This window comes from Vulpes lagopus, chromosome 7 (genome assembly GCF_018345385.1).
Source record: "Vulpes lagopus strain Blue_001 chromosome 7, ASM1834538v1, whole genome shotgun sequence".
Classification (NCBI taxonomy): domain Eukaryota; kingdom Metazoa; phylum Chordata; class Mammalia; order Carnivora; family Canidae; genus Vulpes; species Vulpes lagopus.
Genome location: NC_054830.1, coordinates 46,317,141 through 46,342,289, shown reverse-complemented (window position 1 = coordinate 46,342,289; position 25,149 = coordinate 46,317,141).

Here is a 25,149-nt window from a genome sequence, read left to right as displayed (position 1 = left end):
TAGGCAGACTCCACAGAAAAAAAAGAACAGAATAGTGGTTGCCAGGGCCTAAGAGAAGGGACAAATGAGTTGTTCAATGATTATAAAGTTTCAGTTATGCAGGATGAATAAATTCTATAGATGTGCTATATAATATGGTGCCTACAGTTAACAATACTGCACTGATCACTTAAAAATTGCTCAGAGGGTAGATTTCATGTTAAATGCTCTTACCACACACAAACATATACACATACCCACAAATGAAAACAAAAACAACACAAAGAGACACAAGGATATTTTTGGAGGTGATGAATATGCCTATTACCTTGACTGTGGTGATGGTTTCACAGGCATATACATATATCCAAACAATCAAATTATATACTATCTGCAGTTTTTAATATCAATTATACCTCAACAAAGCTGCATTAGATATAAATAATATTTTCCAATGAAGGATCTTGCAAATTATATAGCTGGTTCTGCTGGGATCATATTCCTTTTCCCACACTCTCCAGATGAAGTACTTCACGTTCAACTTCATCTCATATGTAAAGCGGTAATTGTGATAGCTCAATACAATGCTGGGGAGATTCAGTGAGATAATGTATGCAAAGCACTTATCAATGTGCCTGACAAATATTAAGCATGCAATGTAGGTTGGTTTTTGTTATTATTATTTCTGGTTATGTTGGAAAGTGATGCATAAGGGAATGCCATCAGCTATCCCAAGTGTCAGGCAGGTGGATTGCATCTATACTTACAGCTGCATCATTCCCAAGTCAAGGAGTTTTGGCAGCAGTATAGAGAATATATGATCTATGTCATGAGGCAAATCCCTCTTGTTCTGTGGCTTTCTGGACTCCCAATGCCTGAAATACATCCCAGGCTTTCCCCAATTTCCCAGGAGCACCAGCACCCACATTCTGAGCCAAGTGAATCTATTGGTACTCCTCTGGTTTATCACCATTCTCTGCCAACTTTAAAAAGCATCACACATGCATCAGAATCCCTGAACTTAGAATTTGCTATGCCCTGATTTGGGGTTGGGGTAGAAAAACTTCCTCTCTGAAGATTTTTTTAAGATTTATGTTTCTATTTTTCATTTGTTTTCATTGGAAGACAAATTTGCACCGTGCTCTCTGAAAAACTCCAGATGCCTATGTTGTGACCTGTCTTTATCTTTACCTTGGGCTCACTCATCTCTAAAGTATAGTCAGCAGACAGAGGATCCTAGCACTCAAGTCTTGCTTCCTTTTCCAAGCTTTCCAACCAACACATTCTCCTCCCCATGTGGGCTGGAGCTCAAGGGACTGTTGCCTAGCTGCAAGGAACCCTGAAAATACAGGGGCATCTTTAAGATAGTCAATGTATAAGAAGAAAATTCAACTGTTTGATTTGAGAAAAGATTGGCCCAGCAGGCAATAGAAAAGGATGGTGGGAAACACTGAAAAGAGACAGCCAGTAAGTTAGGGGAGAAATACAAAAATAAAAAATAAAATGATACAGGATATTATTATTTCAGCTTTGCCCTAGCTTTATCTGACAACTCTCAAAAAAGAATACTAATCTAAGACAATGGAAGTAGCTGAACAACTTCAAATGTTCTTTTTTTTTTTTCCTTTGTGGAATAGTTGCAAAAGGAAAATTACTTTGATTATATAGCTCTGTCAAAATCTACTTTCTTATTTGAGGGTTGATACTTATACCACATTCAAAGTGTGGTGGTATAAGGATTCAGGAGCAGGCACAAAAGAATAAGATTATTTAGAAATAATCTCCTAGGCCAACAGAGAATTTCATCAGACACAGGCACCCCAACTACATACTGGGAGTTGGGGCTGGAAGACCATTAAAGGAACAGTATATTACAGGTATAAGTAAAATTAAGTTACTGTACTATGAGGAAAACAAGTCCCCTCCCTCCATCATCATCTCTCTTTGCTCTGGAATAATTTACAGGAAATGTGATTTCTTTTGATTCCATAAAGTTACTTGGAGAGTTGTGTTGAACTACTTAACAGCAAGCTTATGAATGCTAATGTTTACAGTACACAGAAAATGATTTAAGTACTATTGTAGCTTTAATTCCTAACACTAGGGTTTGAAGAAATACAGTATAATTTAGAACACTTCCAACAATTTCACTTAACCTTGGAGTCTGCCTACATGTGGAGTTTTGATCATTTTTCTACTTAGCTGGAAACCCGTAAAAGACCCACCTTCTATTCTGCAAGGCCTAGCTCTCAGGTTCTTCCAACTCCACAGGAACTATACCATTGACTCACCAGAGTCTCCAACTTGCTGACTCACCCAGCAGTTCTTGGAACTTGCTCACCTCCATACACATGTGAGCCAATTCCTTGTAATAAATTCTCTCTCTTTTAGTATATGCACATCCCATTAGTTCTGTTTCTCTGAAGAATTCTGATTATGACCCCCTCCTATGGGTACTATAATGGAACATGATATCTAAACAAGAGGCACAACTGCTAATACTCTGACTTGGTACTGTTTGGGACAAGTACTTGCACATTCTTTTGGTAAAACTAGTTTATTTTTTACTTTGGGTTAACATTTCTTTTCACTAAAACAAAACAAACAAATAAAAACCCAAACTGGCAGTGCTGTTTAAGGAAAGGAATAGCATATTCATAGCATAGTGCAGTCATCTGTTGAGCACTAAACCAGCCCTCTGTGGATTACCGGATTTTCATATGTGGGCACCAACAGAAGGTATCCCAGTTCTTAAGAAGAACCATAACAATTATTTTTCTGTTGCTTGTCTCATATTTACAAAAGAAACTTAGAAACATCCTCTCTGCAATAGAATATGAGTGTGTGTGTGTGTGTGTGTGTGTGTGTGTGTGTGTATAGTGGGGTAGGGGTGTTAGGAGGGAGAGTGTTCCACACAGATTATATATACATATTTGCAAATCTTTTCCTTCTTTTCCATGGACTTCACTTTAACCTCTGCCTTAAATATCTTAATATCTGTGTTTATCAATGAATAATTTTCAGTTCTCTAAAATCAGTGTTGAGATCTTATAACCAGATACTGGCCTTTCAGAGTTTTATAAAATACAGTTTCTTTATTTTTATTTTCTCAGAACAGGATTCTTCAAACTGTGTTCTAGTATATCTCCTCAAAAAGATGCAAATCCAAATTGAAGAGGAGACCTCAAAAATAGAAAAGAAGAAGAAGAAGAAGAAGAAGAAGAAGAAGAAGAAGAAGAAGAAGAAAAGAAATGAAGAAGAAGAAAAGAAGAAGAAGAAGAAGAAGAAGAAGAAGAAGAAGAAGAAGAAGAAGAAGAAAAAGAAAAAGAAGAAGGGAGAAGAAGAAGAAGAAGAAGAAGAAGAAGAAGAAGAAGAAGAAGAAGAAGAAGAAGAAGAAGAAGAAGAAGAAGAAGAAGAAGAAGAAGAAAAATACAAGTTTCTCTGCTTCTAAACCCTAAGCTTACTACAACTTTATTTTCCTTTTAGCTATCACCCAAAAGACATTGGGGTACACACAAAGCAGCAGTGTAAACCCTCAGTAGATTTCTGTAAATGAACATGCCAAGTTCATAAAGGGTCAGGCTTTAAACGGTATCTCAAAATAGAAGCCACAAAATGACCTGACCAAATTATTGTAACCCTAAACTTGCCTTATTGTTGGAAATCTAGAAAATGCCGAGAATGGTACCTGATTCTATTGGCTCTCTGGTGCAGGCAGAGTGGTGTAATGGGAGTCAGAAAACTTGGGCTCTAGACACAATCCCCTTATAAACCTAAACAAAAGAATAAACCAAAATACTGATTTTTTAAAAAGTGTAATACATCTTTCTCTAAATAAAACCTCACACCAAAATTCAGGATATAAAACAGATAAAAGTAGCTGTCATTGACCGATTGCCCATCATCCTTATGGTGATTCCCCCAGTCAGTGCACAGTTTGTAAACCAATGATCTTGATTTAGAGAGGTCCCTGATCCAGGTGAAAAGCCTTTTCATTTAATATGGATTCCTGGGCTCACTCCATCCAGATCATCTGATTCAGAGTCAGGAAAGTATATTTTCCACAGTCCTTGGGTAATTCTTAAGATGCTCAGCTGGCTGGTAGGGATCAGCATTTAAAACTACTACAGTAGAATCTAATTTTTTCAAGTATTCAAAACAACAACAACCAGATAAATAACATATGATTCCCTCTCCACAGTATCAGACTATTATTATTAGTCTCAAGTTACTGTATTTATAACAGATGGCTTGTAAATTGTGCCATGATTCCAGCTGGGTCACACATGCTTATGTAATAAAAGGCAAATACTGAATTATTTGCAAGAAATTTCCATTCCTATTCTCCTCACAAAAGTTTCTCCTTTTCACCATCAAAAATTTTTCACTGGTTCTTTCAAATTATGTTATCTCTTCTGAGAGAGTAAGAGGGGCCACCAAAATGCATCCCACAAATAGAGGAAATGTACCTACTGAGTCACTAGTCCAGGGATTATAACCAAGTTATCAAGAACTCATTTCATGAGATAGTGAATCCAAAACAGTTCCACCATATCAACTTTCAAAAGGGAAGTAATATATGTAAGGAAAGTAGTATGATCCTTGGGAAGTAATAAGCATTCAATGAATTTTAGCTACTGTTACTTTTACTGTTTATTGTTAATATTATTATTTAAAGATTTTATTAGAGAGAGTGAGTGTGCATATGAGCACGTGCACTGTGGGAGAGGCAAGGGGCAGGGGGGGAATCTCAAACAGACTCTGTGCTGAGCATGAGCTCCACTTGGGGGCTCAATCCCACAACCCTGAGATCATGACCTGAGCTGACACCAAGAGTCAGATGCTTAACTGCCACCCAGGCACTCCTGTTTTTTGTTATTATTGAAAGAAATAGTTTAAGAGATTTCCAGGCTATCTAGGTCTGGCAAATTGTTTAGACAAGGAAGATTTGTGTACGTGTGACAGACATTTTAAACATTATTACTCAAAATATGCTTTAAGTACCTCTCCTACAAAAGGGGAGGCATGTTTTGATACTACAACATTACTTCTCTACTTTTAGCATGCATTAGGATCACTTGGAAAGCTTGTTAAAAACACATATTGCTGGGCTCCACCTAGAGTTTCCAGTTCAGTAAATCCTAGGAAGGGCATGAGAATTTGCTTTTCTAAAAGTTTCCCTGTGATGCTGTTACTGCTCGTCCAGGACAGCAGTTTGAGAATCATTGCATTAAAATATGCTTCATACTCCATGATCCTTAGAAGAAGGTCCCTTGTAGCCAAGGCCAAAGGTTATGATTAGAGGAGGATTGTCCTTAAGAGTTTCAATTATGTGTAACAGCACTCTTATGAGCTAGAACTGGTTAAGCAAATGTATAGTCAAATGCCTCAAGTCTTTAAGACATGAGGTGTAATGATCAGATTATCTGTTACAAAACTAACAAATAGAACTCATATTCCCTTGACAGTTCAAGAGAAATTTATTAGCTTAATTGGGAAATCCAAGGCACAAGTGGATCTAGACATGGCACCATATAGTTCGTGTTCCTACTCGCTCTCCACTAAGTGGTTCTGTAAGCCTCCTCTTTGTAGCTAACCTTAGTGTTTCCTGCCACAGACAACTCTTCTTCAAGAGACAAAAGAGAAGGCATCTCACAGCTCAAGCTCAAGATCTAGAAGGAGGAAAGATACACTGTATCCTCAGGTGAAATACCATGGAAGATGTATGACTGGCCACACTGGAAACATATACCCACCTTTTAGACCAATCATTATGAGCAGGGAAACCAGATTGGCCAGCCTTTGATCACATATTCAATATAGTAGCTGGGAGACACAGAATGTTCTGAGGGTTGGAGCAGATAGAACTACCATCTGACAAAAAAAAAAAAAAATCTAACAAAAAGGACTCGCTGTTGAAAATAGGGATTAAATACTTAGATTGGACAGAAGATCAAAAATGCTGAAGATAAGAAACTGAGATCAGTAGAGCAGGCAACCTCAGTTCCAATGGATTAAAATCTACAAGATCTCTGCCACAGCACCCTACAATAGAAAACTTTTCACGGGCAATCTGTTCTTTCAGTTGCTTGATGATGCCACCTTCCTGTCACCCCTGGGGCTTTCTTCTGCCTGAAATTCTGAGTCCTGCTGCTGTAATTCCTGAAGTAGTTAACTCAAAAACCTGCATCACATAGACCCTTAGGATATGTTATTGAAGAAATAAATAAGTGGAGCAAAGAAAGAAGGAACCAACTTGGGTAAGTCAAGTGAGCTTTCTGAGTTCATTTTCTCACCTAAAAAAAATGGAATATGGTTTCTTTGGGAATTAAATATACATATGTCTTTGAGAATTGACAATGAAAATACAAATGCAATATTAAGGATGCTGTGGGAGATTTGTTGGTTCTCTGTATAGCAAGACATCTATTAATGTTGCAAATTAAAAACCCACAAAATTGCCTAGTATAGCTCTCTGAAACAGCTCAAATGTTATTGTAGGAGTATTTATTTCTTCACTTAAGCCACAGGTTCTCAATGCTGGCAGTATATACAAATCACATGGGAAGCTTTGTGACCTTCTCCTACCTAGATTCAACCCAGAGATTTTTTTTTTAATTTTTTTTTAATTTTTTTTATTTATTTATTTATGATAGTCACAGAGAGATAGAGAGAGAGGCAGAGACACAGGCAGAGGGAGAAGCAGGCTCCATGCACCGGGAGCCTGACGTGGGATTCGATCCCGGGTCTCCAGGATAGCGCCCTGGGCCAAAGGCAGGCGCCAAACCGCTGCGCCACCCAGGGATCCCCCAACCCAGAGATTTTGCTTAAAATCATGAGGAGTGGGTGGGGAGGGTCTAGGCATTTGTAAGTTTTTAATCTCCCCAATTGATTCTTATATGCATCCAGGATTGAGGACAGACTTCAGCCCATTTTATCTTTTATCCTAAATGCTTTTTTTGCCTCTTGAAAATAGGCTTCTCACTTGACTTTGGGTGAGTGTCTTAAACCTTAGATCGGGTACATGAAAGTGTCATTTCCCTTAAGTCAACATCCTCCCCTTCAAGAGTATGACAGGCCACTTTTGTAACAGTCTTTGAAGCAGAAAGTCTCTTCCAAATGTATCTTTCTTGCAGGGAACTGAAAGGAACAAATAAAGTAAAACAATTTAACCCTGTAGCTAAATTGATGACATGCACTAGAGATGAAATTTTTGCCTAAGAGGTTTGCAGCTATTAAAAGTTACTCCTGCTTTTAAGCACTTAGTAAATTAAGAGAAAGAGGCTGAGAGGCCAATTTAATTCAATTCAGAAACCTTGTAATCTGAATTCTAACTACAAATGTACTCTCAATTCACCAAATATTCCTTGCAAAAATTAACTTAGATGGGGTGGGGGAGACAAACCATTCCTTTGGCTGCATTCAGGTCATCAAAATATTACTTACTGCCTACTATATTCAAGCAAAGCATAATTGCTTGAGTCAATGGGAGCCAGGGAATGCAAACAAATTTGGAAACAAAGACAGATGCCCAAGCTTTATGCTCCCCTAGGAGAGTTACAGTGACTGATATTGTGGGGTAGAGTGTTTCATTTGCAGTCCCATTACATTTTACGTGAGATGCTTCTGTGTTGTGGGATGAGGCAAGGGGCTATTCTGTGCATTATAGAATCTGGCAATATTTTTTATTTCTACCTACTAGATGCCAGTAGTATCCAGCTAGTTGCAACAACAAAACTGTCTACAGACTTTGCCAAATGTTTCCTGGGACAACAAAATGGCTTCCAGGCAAAAATCACTATTTTACAGTGACCACAGACTTAAGTCTTGGTTAGAAAACCATTTTACAGAAAGGTAATATTAATAACTGCAAATAATAATAATAGTAATAATACGATTCATTTCAATTATGCCATCACAGTTTACCAAGCTCTGTTCCATGACTGGGAATATATGATTTCATTTAATTCTCCAAATTTGGATAGGTTAGATGCTTCATTCATGGTCATTTTGGTAATAACTGACAGAACTAGGGTATAGTTTCAGATCTTTCTTCCTCTGGAGTCACATATGGGCTCTATATTCTGCTTTCTCCACTCCCTCCTTCCCACCCCACCAAAAAAGTTTGAGCTCTGAAAGGCAGGATGTAAGCTATAGAGGTGAATGAGACCAATGAGTTCCAGTGTGTTTTAACATTGAGGCATGAGGGTCTTGATCTTACTTAGTAACCCTGGGATGAAAGTCCATGTGTTCCACCCCCAGCTCAGAGCTGCCACTTCAGCACCCCAAGAGCATTCTAGCACCAAATTCCTAGTATGGCAGGCCTGGGCCTGGCACAATACAGGAAGTAAGCACCTCCTTCCGGAGGGGTATAGCCCCATAAGCAAATCCTCGGAAGTCACTGTTCTCTATTAAGAATTTATGCCTTCTTGAATTGTCAGTCTTTAAGTGGTAAGCTATGCATATATCTGTGGGTCCTCATAGGACAAAAGGGACAGGAAATATGAGTGAGCCTTGGGGATGTATTAGAATTCCACATGAAGTTTTAGCTAAAGATTTCACTGAGGAACAATTTGAAAATGAGTCACCTCTGTACCACCAGGCCTCTTGCCCACTTAGCTCCATGCCCACATGAGCCCTTTTGTTTGTTCCTCCAGTGCACCAAGCTTCCTCTTTAGTTGAAAGTTGAGCCAGACACTTGTTTATTGGAATTAGGAGGAATCATTGTTTTATTCTAGTAGTGATAGAGGGTTAATGGAAAGTTCTAACTGGAATTATTTGCTCTCATGAACATTTTAGGAAGCTATGGACTTCACAGAGCATTGTATCAAGGGCATGAGTCCAAAAGTAAGACACTTAAGAGGTGGTTTCGTTTAAGCTTTCAGTCAAGTTAAGAGCAAATGGCTCCAGTTAGAATGATGACAGTCCATATGAAGGGAAGTACTGAGTATGAGATATATTTTGGAACTTGAATCAAAAGAACTTCCTAATGAAATTAAATTTAAATTTAAATAATTTAATATTAAATAAAATTTAAAATAATTAAATAAAAATCAAAACTGCTCTTACCACTGGATCATTGCATATACCATCACTTTTGCATGAAACTTTCAACTTTCAACTTCCTGCTCCCCTCTGTGCTTACTGCCAGAAACAAAAGTATCATGTCTACAATATCCTCCAACTTCTACTCAATTGTCACTTCAACTTGGAAGCCCTCCTGATTTCTCTGACTTCTCTGACTAGACCAAATTCTCCAACTAGTGATTTATAGACTCTGAACATTCATTTGCTTATTCATTCATTGATTCATTTTAGGGGACATATGCATAATGCATGTATTAAGCATAGTTTGTGGCTTTGGGTACAAAGTCTCTGCTCTTAACAAAAGAGAGTATTTTTTATAGTACTAGGCTGAATAATAAGTAAATTATTTCTAAACCACAAAAAGTTCTTATGGTTCAACTGATATTAAATGAAACGAATGGAATAGGGTATTGTGGATAGAGTAACACTGTTTCAACACTGTGTTCTTATTTTAGGCGGAGTCCTAGAGAAAGCCTCTCTGAGGAGTTAATTAAGACCTGAAACAGGGTAACTCAGCAATAGAAAGAAACAGAGAGCATTCCAGGAAGGGAAGAAACAAATGCAAAGGCCCTGAGGCAGAGAAAGAAGGTGGAGCCACTAGAAATTGAATAATGGAAATAAGGGAGGCTATAGTTGAAAGTTGAGAGTTGGGATCCCTGAGTGGCACAGCAGTTTGGCGCCTGCCTTTGGCCCAGGGCACGATCTTGGAGACCCGGGATCAAATCCCACGTCGGGCTCCCGGTGCATGGAGCCTGTGTCTCTCTCTCTCTGTGTGACTATCATAAAAAAAAAAGTTGAGAGTTATCTTGTGATGGTGGTATAACCGTGAGACCTGATGAGTCTGCTTAGGAAGAGAACAATCGGGCAGCCCAGTGGCGCCGCGGTTTAGCGCCGCCTGCAGCCCAGGGTTTGATCCTGGGGACCCTGGATCGAGTCCCACATCGGGCTCCCTGCGTGGAGCCTGCTTCTCCCTCTGCCCCTTTCTCTCTCTGTCTCTATGAATAAATAAGTAAAATCTTTAAAAAAAAAAAAAAGAAGAAGAGAACAATCATTAAGTTCAAAACTGAACACTGGAAAAATTCCGAAGTTGAAAGTTGAGTGGAGAACCAGCAAACGAGATAGAAAATAACCTCACTATAAAGTGAGGCAGAAAAAAAAAATAAAACAAAACAGAAAAATACAGTATCCTCAAAGCTATTATATAAATGACAATACAAGGTTAAGAAACATCTTATGTAGCCCTTCTTGCAGACCTCTTAAATGAGGATTAGCTATTGACAAAATGTTCTTTGACAATGAGCCAGATACATAAGCCTGAGGGAAGGAATCTACAGAAGTGCCTTAAAAGGAGATGGGGTAATATGAGACTGCCTGATTGGAGTATGAAAGATAAATTAATGCAAAAATGATAAATGATCATTTTCCTTGGAGATTGGTCAGCCCTGAGGAATGGACCCTGGATGCATTTGTTCTCTGGGCAGAGACCTCATGCACATCATAGAGAGATGAAGCTGACAGGCTGATACATACAGACCCAAGCAGCAAACATTTCATGGCAGTTGCTCCAGACCTTTCCACCTCTGCTTAAACCCTCTGCTCCCTACACCAAATTCCCCAGTTTTTTAAAGATTTTATTTATTTATTCATGAGAGACATAGAGAGAGAGAGAGAGAGGTAGAGACACAGGCAGAGGGAGAAGCAGGCTCCATGCGGGGAGCCCAATGCGGGACTCGATTCCAGGACTCCAGGATCACACCCTGGGCCAAAGGTGGTGCTAAACTGCTGAGCCACTGGGGCTGCCCAAATTCTCCAGTTTTTACTGCCATCTGCATTAGCCTATAAATTATAACCATGTGACTCATACTCAGGAATTATAATGGCATTTATATATAATATAGATATATTTGTGTATAATATGGTTTTGCATATATGTATATATGCACAGTATATATACAAGATATGTATTATATATGTACATAACATGTTTTGTATATCTGAAAATTATATATGTATAAATAATACCTGCTACCTACATATAATGTGTGCTATATATAATAAATATAAAAGCAATATAACTTTTCACCTGGCCAAAATATCAATGATAGTAATAATGATAGTATTTGCAAGTTATTAAGTCTGTACTGTATCTGGCTGTTTTGGAAAATTTACAAACCAGGAGCTTTTCCTGGCAAAGTGATAGAGAAATGACTAAGTGACACAGATGATTTAATAAATTTACATAGCTAGTATAATTCTCTCCAAAATTTATGTTCCTTTTCCATAATCACTTTCTTTTGGAGTTAATCATCTGAATAACTCTCAGAGCTCTACTTCATTTTATCTCAGCAGACTTAGCCCATCTCTTATTACTTCTAGATACCAACATAAAAATAAATTATAAAGCCTTTCTTTCTTTTTTTTCCCCAGAAATTTACTAAATATCAGGAAACTAGCAAAGATAATTTGGAAACTATTTCTCACTTTTGGTTGCATTTTTCCTTTTTACACTTTTTACAGTTTTCACCAGCCAGGTACCCATTATTTGTTGAGATTTAAATTTTCAAATGAGGCTGCTTCTTTTCCACCTATACCAGAACTTAACAAACCAAGTTTCCACATGTTTTGTTTTAAAAAGTTTTCTGCTAGAGATCCAAGAAAAATAGTTTCTTTTGGTTATGTGTTTTTCTGACATCCTCTTCCTCCCTTAGTGCCTTTGCGTCTTGGGAAATTAAAACCATTCCCAATAATGAGTAGATGTAAAAGACCGCCTAGAAATGGTAGCTGAAATTAAAAGAAAATATGATACCCTGTTGAGATTAAGTTAACATTAAGGAATTTGCCGATGTATCTAAGTGTCTTAAAAATTTACTCAACTGGTCTGTAATTTATTTTATACTTGGTAATTAAAACCATACCAGAAAAGAAGATGCATGTATTATCATTTGTTTTCTATTTGAAAATAGTATTCCCTCCTTTTTTATATAAGCACAATTAGACTTAAATTTTTTGAGCAGAAAAATAGATCAACAGAGTCTGTTTCTGAGCTTTCCTTTTGTTAGACAGTTATATAAAATGCTATATAAAGGAGGCCTTTTTCAAAGCTATGGAGATCAAGACAATACGGTATGGCACAAAAATAGACACACAGATCAGTGGAACAGAATACAAAACCTAGAAATGGAGCCACCTGTGTCCCTGCCTCCCTCTATGTCTCTCATGAATAAATAAATAAAATCTTAAAAAAAGCTTCTGCACAGGAAAGGAAACAATCAACAAAACTAAAAGGCAACCTTCAGAATGGGAAAAAGGTATTGAAAAAGATATTGAAAAAGGTATGAAATATCTAATAAAGGGTCAGTATCCAAAATCTATAAAGAACTTATCAAACTCAACAACCAAAGAACAAATAATCCAGATAAGAAATGGGCAGAAGACATGAACAGACATTTTTCCAAAGAAGACATCCAGATGGCTAACAGACACATGAAAAGATGTTTAACATCACTCACCATTGGAGAAATACAAATCAAAACCACGATGAGATACCACCTCACACCTGTCAGAATGGCTAAAATTAACAACTCAGGACATAACACATAAGTATATGGAATATTACTTAGCCATAAATAAGAATGAACTCTTGCCATTTGCAATGACACGGATGGAACAAGAGTATATTATGCTAAGCAACATAAGTCAGAGAAAGTCAAATACCTTATGATTTCACTTATCCGTGGAATTTAAGAAACAGAAGAACACATGGGGAAAAGAGAGACCAGCAAACCATAAAACAGATTCTTAACTATAGAGAACAAACTGAGATTTGTGGGAGGGGACGTAGGCCAGGGAATAGGTTTATGGGTAATAGTTATTTAGGAGGGTACTTGTGATGATCCCTGGGTGTTGTATGTAAGTAATGAATCACAAAATTCTGCTGAAACTAATATTATACTATATGTTAATTGACTGAAATTTAAATAAAAACTTTAAGTAAGGCATTTTTTGGCAAAATAAAAAATTGAATTCAAACTGGATCAAGACAGAAGGGGAACTGAATTTAAATACACAAGTTTGGTTTGTATTAGGCTTGGCTGAACCTTGGGGCTCTCTTCCCATTTCTGGGTTCCTCTTTTTTTTTAAGATTTTATTTATTTATGAGACACACACATAGAGAGGCAGAGACATAGGCAAAGAAGAAGCAGGCTCCCTGTGGGGAGCCTGTTATGGGTTTCCATCCCAGGACTCTGGGATCATGCCCTGAACCAAAGGTAGATGCTCAACCACTAAGCCACCCAGGCATCCCTCTGAGTTCCTCTTCTTTGTACTCTTCCATGTCAACGTTCTTATATCTATAGTAACATTTCTAACAAATTCTATAATCCCAATGATCTAAAGAACTTTCTTCTTTTCCCTAAATTCCAACAAATTCCTGGCATTTTCTTTGTTCTAGTAGTTTTGAGCTATTTCATGGTGAGCAGGAGAACTTTTGATGGGCTAAGCTATTATCACATTTTAACCACTTCAAACAGATTAATAGTGGAAAATAGTTTCTCAAAAGAAGATGGGAACTTCATTACAAGAATCAAGGAGAGTGGATTTTGGATAGTTTAGGGTTTTATTTTTCCTCTACTGGAGAATCAAGAAAAAAAACCTTTCTTAGTCACATGTTTTTGTGGACAGATTATCTTGGACATCCAAGGAATAGCCCTCACTCAATGCTTATACTGTATTTGCTTCATAAAACTGACTCCAATTTTAAATAATTCCCTATTTGGGCCAGTCACCTTCTGATAATTTCAATTCCTAATTTAAATACAGCTCTACTGAGAAAGAACATAGATGCTTACTGCTTTTATATATATGAACCAATATTTATATATGAACCAATATTTCACTTGTTTCTTTCTGATACCTGACTTTCCTCAAGGCTTCTTTTTTTTAAGTTTATAGTTTATTATCAGAAAGGTACATTACATAGAAACCAGATTTTAAACAACAATAATTTTAAAAATTTTGACTCCATATACAAAAAACAGAATCAGTGAGGAAACCGAAGATAGTTGTGTGGTAAGCATTTCTGAGGACTAGTGGAAACTTGTTAAAATGAACATATGTTTCAGCATCTTTACAAAATGCTAAAAGTAAGTTTTTATTACTATCTTAAGAGCCAAGAGTAGCAAGTGTCTGTTAAGAACTACTATGTGAGGTGCAATTCTTTTAAGGTTTTATTGGAATATAATTGATATGCAGCACTGTGTAAGTTTAAGGTGTATGGCACAATTATTTGATGAAATATATTGTGAAATGATTACCATAATGAGTTTAGTTAATATCCATTATCTCTATGCAGGTTAAAAAGGTAAAGGAAAAAAATTTTCCCTGTGATGAATATTCTTAGTATCTACTCTCATAACAACTTTTGATGATACCATACAGTACTATTAACTACAGTCATCATGTTGTACGTCACATCTGTAGAACTTATTTATCTTTTAAGTAGAAGTTTGTACCTTTTATCTATTTTCATCCACTTCATTCTCCTCTACTCCTTCACCTCTAGTAACCATAAATCTGATCTCTTTTTTCTATGAGTTTGGCAAGGTCCATTCATGTTGTCTCAAAGGTTTATTTCTTTTTAATTGCTGAATAATATTCCTGTATGTGTATATACATACCTCAGCTTCCTTGTTCATCTATCAATGGCCACTTAGGTTGTTTCCATGTCTTGGCTATTGTAAGTAATGCTGCTATAAACATGAGGGTAAAGATATTACTTCAACATAATGTTTTGTCTCCTATACCTGTAGTCCCAGAAGTGAAATTTCAGGTTCTTGCATTTTGAATTTTTTGAAGAACCTCCATACTATATTCCACAGTAGCTATACCAATTTACACCAATTTCCCACCAACAGCACACAAGTGTTTCCTTTCCTCACCAGCATTTGTTAAGTCTTATCTTTTCAATACGGCCATTCTAACAGGCATGAGGTATTATCTCATTGTGTTTGTGATTTGTAGTCCCCTAATAATAGTGATTTTGAGCACCTTTGTATGTCCCATTCATTAGCCATTTGTAGATCTTCTTTGGAGACATGTGTTCAGGGGCTTTTCCCATTTTGAATTGGATTATTTGTTTTGCTATTGAGTTATCTGACTTTATTATATATTTGGGATATTGATCCCTTATCAGAAACAGGGTTTCCAAAATATGTTTTTCCCATTCTGTAAATTGTCTTTCCATTTTTTCAGTCATTCATTTTGCTGTGCAGAAGCTTTTTAATTTGATGTAGTCCCTCTTACTGATTTCATTGCTTATGCTTTAAATTTTATATCCAAAAAGTCATTGCCAAAATCGATGCCAAGGATTGTTTTCCCTAGGGTTTCTTCTAGGAGTTTTATGGTTTTCAGTTTTACATTTCATTCTTTAATTGCTTTTGAGTTAATTTTTGTGAGCAGTATTAGGGTTCCAGTTTTATCTTTTATATGTGAATATCCAATTTTCCCAGCATTGTTGTTGTTTATTTTTTAAAGATTTTATTTATTTATTCATGAGAGACACAGAAAGAGAGAGAGAGGCAGAGACACAGGCAGAGGAGAAGCAAGCTCCATGCAGGGAGCCTGATGCGGGACTCGATCCCAGGTCTCCAGGATCACACCCTAGACTGAAGGCAGGTGTTAAACCTTTGAGCCACCGAGGGATCCCCATCCCAACATTGTTTATTGAAGATACTGTCTTTTCTCCACAGATTATTCTTGTTTCTCTTGTCAAATATTAGTCGATCATATATGCATGTGTGCATTTATTGTCTCTCAGTTCTGTTCTGTTGGCCTATGTGTCTGTTTTTATGCCAGTACCATACTATTTCGATTAGTGTAGCTTTATATTATGGCTTGAAATCAAAAAGTGTGATGCTTGCTGTTTTGCTCTTCTTTCTCAGCATTGTTTAGTTTATTTGAGGTTTCTTTGGGTACCATATACATTTGGGAATTTTTTTCTCTATTTCTGTAAAAAATGTCATTGGAATCTTGATAGGGATTGCATTGAATTTGTAGGTAGTTTATAGTAGTATGGACATTTTAACAATATTAATTCTTCCAATCCAAGAACACAGATACATTTCCATTTATTTGTGTCTTCTTTAATTTCTTTCATCAATAATTTGTAGTTTTCATGGTAAAAACATTTTACCTCATTGGGAAATATATTCTTCAGTATTTTATTGTTAATTTTACTGTAAAAGGATCATTTTCTTTATTTTTCAGATATTCTGTTGTTCGTGTAAAGAAAAGCTACTGATTTTTAAAATTTTTTTAAATTAATTAATTAATTTATTAATTTATTTATTTATGATAGTCACAGAGAGAGAGAGAGAGAGAGAGAGAGAGAGGCAGAGACACAGGCAGAGGGAGAAGCAGGCTCCATGCACCGGGAGCCCGATGTGGGACTCGATCCCGGGTCTCCAGGATCGCGCCCTGGGCCAAAGGGAGGCACCAAACCGCTGCGCCACCCAGGGATTCCCAAAGCTACTGATTTTTGTGCATAATTTTGTATCTTGAACTTTACTGAATTTGGTGATTAGATCTAACAGTTTTTTGGTGGAGTCCTTAGGATTTTCTGTATATAAAATTATGTCATCTGTAAATAAAATTTTACTTCTTTCTTTCCAATTATGATGTTTTTATTTCTTTTTCTGGCCTGATTGCTCTGGCAATCAGTATTATGTTAAATAGACATGATGAGTGTGGACACCCTGGTCTTATTCCTGATCTTAGAGGAAAAGCTCTGAACCTATCATCACTGTGTATGATGTTAGGTATGGACTTGTCATATATGGCCTTTATTATGTTGAAGTATGTTCCTTCTGTACATAATTAAGAGTTTTTATCAGAATGGATATTGAATTTTGTACAATGCTTTGTCTGTTTCTATTGAGACGACCATATGAAATTCTATCTTTTCAGTTTTTTGCAGTCACACAATATTTTTAGATATGCCAAAACTTGCTGGATAAGAGAGCCCATACTCACCAATTGGCTTGTTTGGATTTGGTGAGTTAGATTGAGAGGGCTTGAGGATCCCTGGGTGGCTCAGTGGTTTGGCACCTGCCTTCAGCCCAGGGAGTGATCCTGGAATCCAGGGACTGAGTCCCATGTCAGGCTCCCTGCATGGAGCCTGCTTCTTCCTCTGCCTGTGTCTCTCTCCCTCTCTCTGTGTCTCTCATGAATAAAAAAATAAAATTTAAAAAAAAAAGGATTCAGAGGGCTTTAGTTTCATCCCCTCACTGAAGTTTTCAGTTTTCTTGGAGATATTTGTTCAAAAGGAAAAGAAATTGGTAGGTTTGATAACTATTGAGTGATTTTATTTACATGTAGCACTTTACATGTCTTGAGAGGAAGAAGGATAAAAAAGACAATACATCCTAAAGTTTAATTTTGCCATTCTATATTTTCATATATTCCTAGAGGCTTAGTTGTTATGACAGTGTGTGTACCATTTTTCTTTTGCCCTCTTTCACTTAGCATGTTTTTCATCTCTTAACACAGTCTTCGTAACTAACATTCTAAAACCTTCCTGGCTGTTATAGACATTCAATGAATCTTCTTCTACCTATATGTTTTTGGTTTTTTTAAATCAGGCTGTAAGTTCCAGGGAGTAGGATATGTGTGCCAAAGAGACCAAACACAGTTAGGGTAGTAACTCTATAATAATATATTGTCTTTCAAAAGTGTCAGGTAATTCACCCTCCTGGTTACAGAGCAGGAGTGCCATGATTTCAACATAAGGATGAACCACAGGGTATTAAAGAAATCATGAAGCCAGTCAGATGGATTTAGCCCTTTGGAGATAGCCAGCATGTATGAAGATTCCTCAACTTGAAGCAAAAACAAAGGAATGACAACTTTCACTTCAACATTTAATAGAGATCATGACCTCAAATGCCTTCAAAATTCTGGCAGGGAGTATGAATCAGCCAAGCAAGGTGTCCAGGAGCCTGTAGAGAAGGATAGAAACTACTCAAAATGAAGTGTTAGGCCCTGTCTGCCCCATCAGCCCCATCCAAAGAGCCATTTCTAGTAAATAAAATTTCCCAATTTCAAAATATGGGCCATTAATTCAAATTTAATATGTATAAAATGTACTAATACTTGGCAGACAAAAGAGATGAGAGGGCAAAAGGGGTGGGAAGGAAGGAAAAAAGGAAGAAAAGGAAAGAAACAGTTGGTTTGAAACCTCTGCATACAAACTTTATAATTTATCTTTAGCAATCATCATTTCTTTATGGAAGCAAGGCAAGTCACAATGAGAAGATGCCTTGTAAAACTGATTACTGGGATTGGTGCTAATAGGGAAAAAAATACAAATGAAAGTGCTAAGCAACCAGCAACATCTAAAAGAAATGTCACTTGTGATGATGTACTGTATGCATGCATGAAAAGCAATAGATGTTGGGCTTTAACAGATGTAATTATATAGCATGATAAAGTAAGACACAAAAGGAATTGAACCACTCTTTCCAAATTACAAAGCTGTAAAGCACTCAGCAGTCAAGTAGTAAAAAGGGGAAAAATGTGTTTTACTTCTTTAATTTGTGTAACCTATTTTCCCCTCATAACAAAATGCCTAGGATGAACAGTGCTTTCAGGAATTGCAGAATTACTGTCCCTCTTCATTCATTTTCCAACTGATTTAATTTCTTCAGTAACACCAGCTACACAGGATCGTAAGAAGCCCTAGTTAGTGTGTCTTTTTCTAGATTTGCCTTTGGGTTTTTTTTTTTATTTTTTTTTTAGATCTGCCTTTGTGACAAGAGAATATGTAAGTGATAGCAAGGAGGCAGAGAATCCTCTAAATCAGAATAAGCTGTTGAAGAGATAAGAGAATTCAGGCTTCCAAGAGCAAATCTCTCCTCTCAATTCTCACTCTGCTATAGAGTTTATTCTTGCATGTTTTGGTGGAAGGCAGGTGTTATCTGACAGGCATGACCACTTGAAGTTGTCCATAGGCCATCTGCTTTCACAAGGTAGGTGGAGTGAATGTAAGATTAAGGAGGATTTGGAGGAATGGGAGACAGGAGAGTGACAAAGACAAAGACCTAGAGGCATTTTTTGTTAGGAAAATATTTCCAACCTAAGAATGTAAGCAAAAAGGGCAACTGACAAGTTCTATAAATTGCCCTTTACTATGAAAATGAAAGTCTGAGGACTGGAAGGAAGACAAAACCAATCCACAAATATAATACATTGTTTCCTACTGTTTTTTAGCTATCTTTAGGCAGAGTTCTTGGTGGCACCATTTTGGCAGCTCTAAGTACATTTAAACTTAGCCAGTTTGCAGCATCATTAAGAATGAGGGCATCTGGGCAGCCCAGGTGGCTCAGCGGTTTAGCGCTGCCTTCAGCCCAGGGCATGAATCTGGAGACACGGGATCGAGTCCCACGTCAGGCTCCCTGCATGGAGCCTGCTTCTCCCTCTGCCTGTGTCTCTGCGTTCTCTGCCTCTCTCTCTGTTTCTCATGAATAAATAAATTAAAATCTTAAAAAAAAAAAAAAGAAAGAAAAGAATGAGGGCATTTGAGGGGCACCTGGGTGGCTTAGCTGGTTGGGCATCCCACTTTTGGTTTTCGCTCAGGTCCTGATCCTGAGGTTGTGGAGCCCTGTATCATTCTCTGTGCTTAGTGGAGAGTCTGCTTGAGATTCTCTCTCCCTCTCCCTCTGCCCTTCCCCCCACTCACACTCTCTCTCTAAAATAAATAAAATCTTAAAAAAAGGAAAAAGTATGAAGGCATTTTTAAATCATATACTAGGGCAAAAATCCAGGTAATTCTAGCAAAATTAGCCTTGGTCTTAAAACTGCTTAATAGGTATCTTGATCCATAGGCCTGTTTTTTCAAGGAGTTGTTTGTTATTAAATCCCTCCATTCGTAAGCCTGGCTGATTTGGTAAAGCTCCTTTGTGAAGGACATTGCAAGACTTCCTTGGACTAGAAAGTGTAGTAAATAATCCTCTACAAGATCCTTTTAATCAAATCAAACTCTCCCTCTCATTTCCTCCACTTGTTTTCTTGATCTGAAAGTGCCCCCGTGACACACAAGGTTCTCAGACATTACATCTCACTCTGTATCTCTTCTTTAGTATATGGCCCTGTGAATCAGAGATGAGCCATTCAATGGAGATGAATAATCTGCTCTTGAGATACTGACTCTGTTAAAGAGAGATGACATTATCATCATCACTTCTATTGATTGGGCATTTACTGTGTGGTAGGCACTGCTCTAAAGTTGTCACCTGTATCATCTCAATTAATTACTACAGCAACTAAGTGCATTAAGGGCTGCTTTTTATTCCCAATTTGAAGATAGTAAAACTGAGGATGAGAAATAGGAAGTCATTTTTCAGGGTTGAATATCTCTCAAATGACAGGTCTAGGACAAGACCTCAAGTCTCACTCCAAAGCCAAAGTTCAATAATATAAAAGATGACGAAGAAGAAGACAATAATGATGATAGCTGATGTTTGTTGAATATTTTTTATGTTCTAGGCAAAGTATAAAGCACTTGAAATAGACTAATCTTGTTTAGTAAGAGCAACCACTATGTGAGGCCAATAATCTCATCATAGTTATTAGGTGATAAAAAACAAGGTGTTAAGTTACTCCTTACAAAAGGTCATTGAGTGTGGTCTCATTAAGCAGAGTCACTTCCTATAGTATAGCAAAAGCAGTTTTAAACTGGCAGGTATCATATCTATCTTTGGCTTTAGGATCAATGAAAGCAACATGAACAAATTATGTAGCGAAACACAATGTATAGCCCTGCTTGCTTGGAGTAATGTGAGGAAATAACCAAATGAAAGCAAACAAATTACCCCAAAATATTAGCTACCCATATCCTAACACCTTTGCAGAATTCCTTGGAAGCTATCAGTCATTCAGTTGTCAAATCAGGGGCCCATTTTTTTTTTTCTTTTGTCTCAGCATCCCCTTACAGCATCATACCATACCAAAACTGTTTGGGACCACTTAATGCCAAAGGGTCCAGCTCCTAAGTAGACTGTAGTGATGTCTTATGTGTTTTGGAATTCCCAAACCCAGCTGAATGCTAAACTGTCCTTTGTAAATACTCGTTGATTTCAATTATTAATACTTAGGAATCAAGTGGTTAACAACTGGTTTCCTTTGACATAAGTATTCTCTCATATGCCCTGAGGCATTTTACTTTTAAAGAATTGTAACAATACACACTTATATTTATCCATAAAAATCATGGTTATGATATTGTTCTTTTCCCATTATATTACTGTGAAACTTCCTCGAGACTATTAAAGTTTGGGAACATAATTTTTAAAATATATATGTTTTAAAAGGGTAGGCTATCATTATTGTTTATTTACTTGGCAAACATTACTGAGATCCTATTATATGTCAGGCAGTTAGGGAAACCTACCAAGGGAGACAAAGATATATAATATATATGGCTCATTCCACCCGTAAAATGTTAGTTGCGAGCTTCACTATGCTGAGGATAAGCATCTTGCGTCATCTACAATTTGTTACCCACTTCATGTTCTTCATTTGCAAAAACAATTAATGATCCTGTTAGCAAATGTGTAAACAATGGCTATTAAATAAGTAAATATACAGATTTAACTACTCCTTTTGCTAATAAAATAAATCTTCTCTGTTAATAAACTGCTATGCACAAATGTAGTTTATATATGAATAGCACTTAGACATGAAAAAAGTGCCCTGAGTGTGCAGTGGTAGAAAGCATACAGGTATCTAGAAATGAAGCATTAGAAAAATTAATCACATCCCTTCAGATCTAATTGCCTGTAGTCTTCATGGTAGCATTCATTAAAGAATTAAAAGTACATTCATTTTCAAGATTTTTGTTAAGAAAATGATAGTTTTACTATACCTTTAGGAATTATATCTGCAATTATATTACTTAATACTTTGTTTTAATACATTTTCTCAATGAGATGTTTTTACTCATTCAGATACTGACTATAAAAGCAAAATGAAATGTGGAGTTGTTACGATAAAAAAATTAAAATTCTATTGCCAAAAAGGGAGAAGTGGTAATTTTATATTCTCATTGCTTTCTCTAAATAACTGTCCAATCTTCTACTTTATGCTGGCAATGTAGGTAATGAATATAAATCCCTTATATTTGTGAAGCACTTGGCTTTTTATTTGCCGTTGTAAGGCAGATGAAGTACTTGGCCAAACCAACTAAAATTGGAGGTGATTTTTCTTTTGCTTATTGAGGTATAACATATATACATGAAAGCATGTAAAGTGAACTAACCCTAGTGTACAGCTAGCTGAGTTTTTATGGCTCTGTAACACCACCAGATCAAGATCTGAAACATCTCCAGAGCCCCAGAAATTTCCTTCATGGCCCTCCCTAATCAGTAACGAATAACCAACCACCAAATCATAATAACCAGTGATGTGGCTTCTATTAACACTGTTTGCTTTTGCCTGTTCTTGGATGTCCTACGAGTGGAATTATGCAACATACATTACTTTGTGTCTGTTTTTTTTTTCCTTCAACAAAATGGGAGATTCATCTATATTATGTAATTGGTGTGTGTAGGTATATTTTTTTATTGCTGCAGCATAATATATGAATGCAATATAATTTATTCCTTCCTCCGTTCATAAATATTTGGATTGTTTCCAGTTTTTGAAACTGAAACTGGAAATATGAGAATGAAATATTTTAAGCAGAAATATCTGCTTAAAAGTTTCAATAAGCCAAAACAAAGTAAGAAACACATGAAAAACCAAAAAATAAATAAGATTGAAATTAGCTTTAAACTTGAGATCATTTGTTGAACTCGGTAAACCTGAGCTTCAATTGTCACAGCCTCTCAGGACACAAGACAGAGTAAGCCACACAGCCAAGTAGCCAGAGGAAAAAAAAAAGAATCTAATAGGAACCTAATCTATTAAGCTGGAACTCTCATTTTAGGGTAAATGAGAAGGAAATCTAGCTCTGCAGGGGACTGCAAAGAAAACTGCCCATCTTAAAATGTAGTGCCAAGTATAGGAGAAAAAAATTTACTCTGAAAGTTTATATCCTCAAGTTAGGCCGATGTGAGTTTGAAGCCAAATTTGTAGCTCTTACTTGATGCTAAAAACCTCAAGACTAAAACTTAGTTTTTCCAGATATTGGTGCCACCCATGTACCTGGACTAAATTCTTTCTGGGAGAATTCACTTTTAAATAAAGCCTCAAAAATTCTCACAAAGATATAAAAATCACAAAACACAAAATGTGGCACCAGAGCAAAAGTCAATAAATAAAATCTGCGTTGGAGTTATAAGATATAGGGGCCCTTGGGTGGCTCAGTTTGTTAAGCATCTGCCTTTGTCTCAGGTCATTATCCCAGGGTCCAGGTATTGAGCCCTGCATCAGGCTCCCTGCTCCATGGGGAGTCTGCTTCTCCTCTCCCTCTGCCTGCCACTCCCCCTGCTTGTGCTGTCTCTCTCTCTCTCTCTGTCAAATAAATACATAAAATATTTTAAAAATAATTATATAATATATATTATAAAAAATGATGAATCTGCTGAATGAACTAAGAAATTAAAAGTGTGAAAACAAGAGGCCTTAAAAAGACTAAGCAGTTTTAGATGAAAAAGAGAACCACATAGATCATGTAGTGATAGAAAAAAGTAATAATTAAAAATAGAATCAAAAATGGAATCAAATATATAAACTACACTTAAACAGAATTCCAAAAGTAGACGTGAGAATGATGAAAAGATAATATTTGAAGAGGTGACAGCAAAGAATTTTTCATAATAGCAAAGAATTTTTCATAATCTTCCATAAATGGAAGACCATTTATTGATTCCACAATGACAAAAATGAAAGAAATAATAATAATAACAAGATCCACTTCTGTACACATCATATTGAATATGCAGGAAACAGACACAAAGAGAAAGACCTAAGATACGCACAAAGGCCTATTACTTTTAAATGAATGGTGCTTGAACTGGCAACTGGCATCTTAAAAGCAACAGAAGGAGCCAGGAGTGAAATATATTCTGTGTGCTTAGGAAGTAATTAATCTAATTTAGAATAGTATGTTCCATCAAAAAGTTTTTTTTTTAAATTTAGATATATTTAACATATAACATCTTGGTTTTAGGTGTACAATCTAATGATTCAATACTAGTGTATACTTCAAAGTGGTAACCACAGTCTACTTGACATCTCTCACCATACATAGTTGCAAATTTGTTATTGTGTGTGTGGTGAAATCTTTAAGGTCTATTCTCTTAACTTTTAAATATGCAATTCAATATTATTAACTACAGTCCCATGCTATGCAGTATATCTCCACGACTAACTTAGATTATAGCTGGAAGTTAGTACTTTTTAAATGTTTTTGCTAATTTCGCTTATCCCCAACCCCTGCCTCTAGTAAACACCAATTTGTTCAATCACGAGTTTGGGTGAATTTTTTGTTTGTTTATTTATTCTGGCTTTTTCTTTTGGTTTTGTTTTGATTCACAGATAAAGTCAAATGGTATTTACCTTTCTCTGTCTTTTCTCACTTAACATAATGCTGTCAATGTTTAGGCATGTTATTGCAAAAGGCAAGATTCCATTCTTTCTATGGCTGTATAGTATTCCATTGTACATATGCCGCATTTTCTTTATCCATTATCCATCAGCAAACACTTGTTTCCATATTTTAGCTATTGTAAATAATGCTACTATGAACCTGAAAGTGCAGATATCTTTTCAAGTTAGAGTTTTTGTTTTCTTTGGATATCTGCAACCATCATAAGTCGAGAACCATCTGTATAAGATTGCAAATATTTTCTTTCATTCAGTAGGTTGCCTTTTTGTTTCATGGGTGATTTTATGTGCTGTGCAGAAGCTTTTTAGTTTGATGTAGTCCTATATGTTTATTTTTGCTTTTGTTTCCTTTACTTTTGGAGTCAGAGCCAAAAAATCATCACTAGCACCAAAGTCACAGAGCTTGCTATCTATGTTTTCTTTAAGGAATTTTATGTTTCACATTTTACATTCACATTTTTAATCCATTTGGAGTTAATTTTT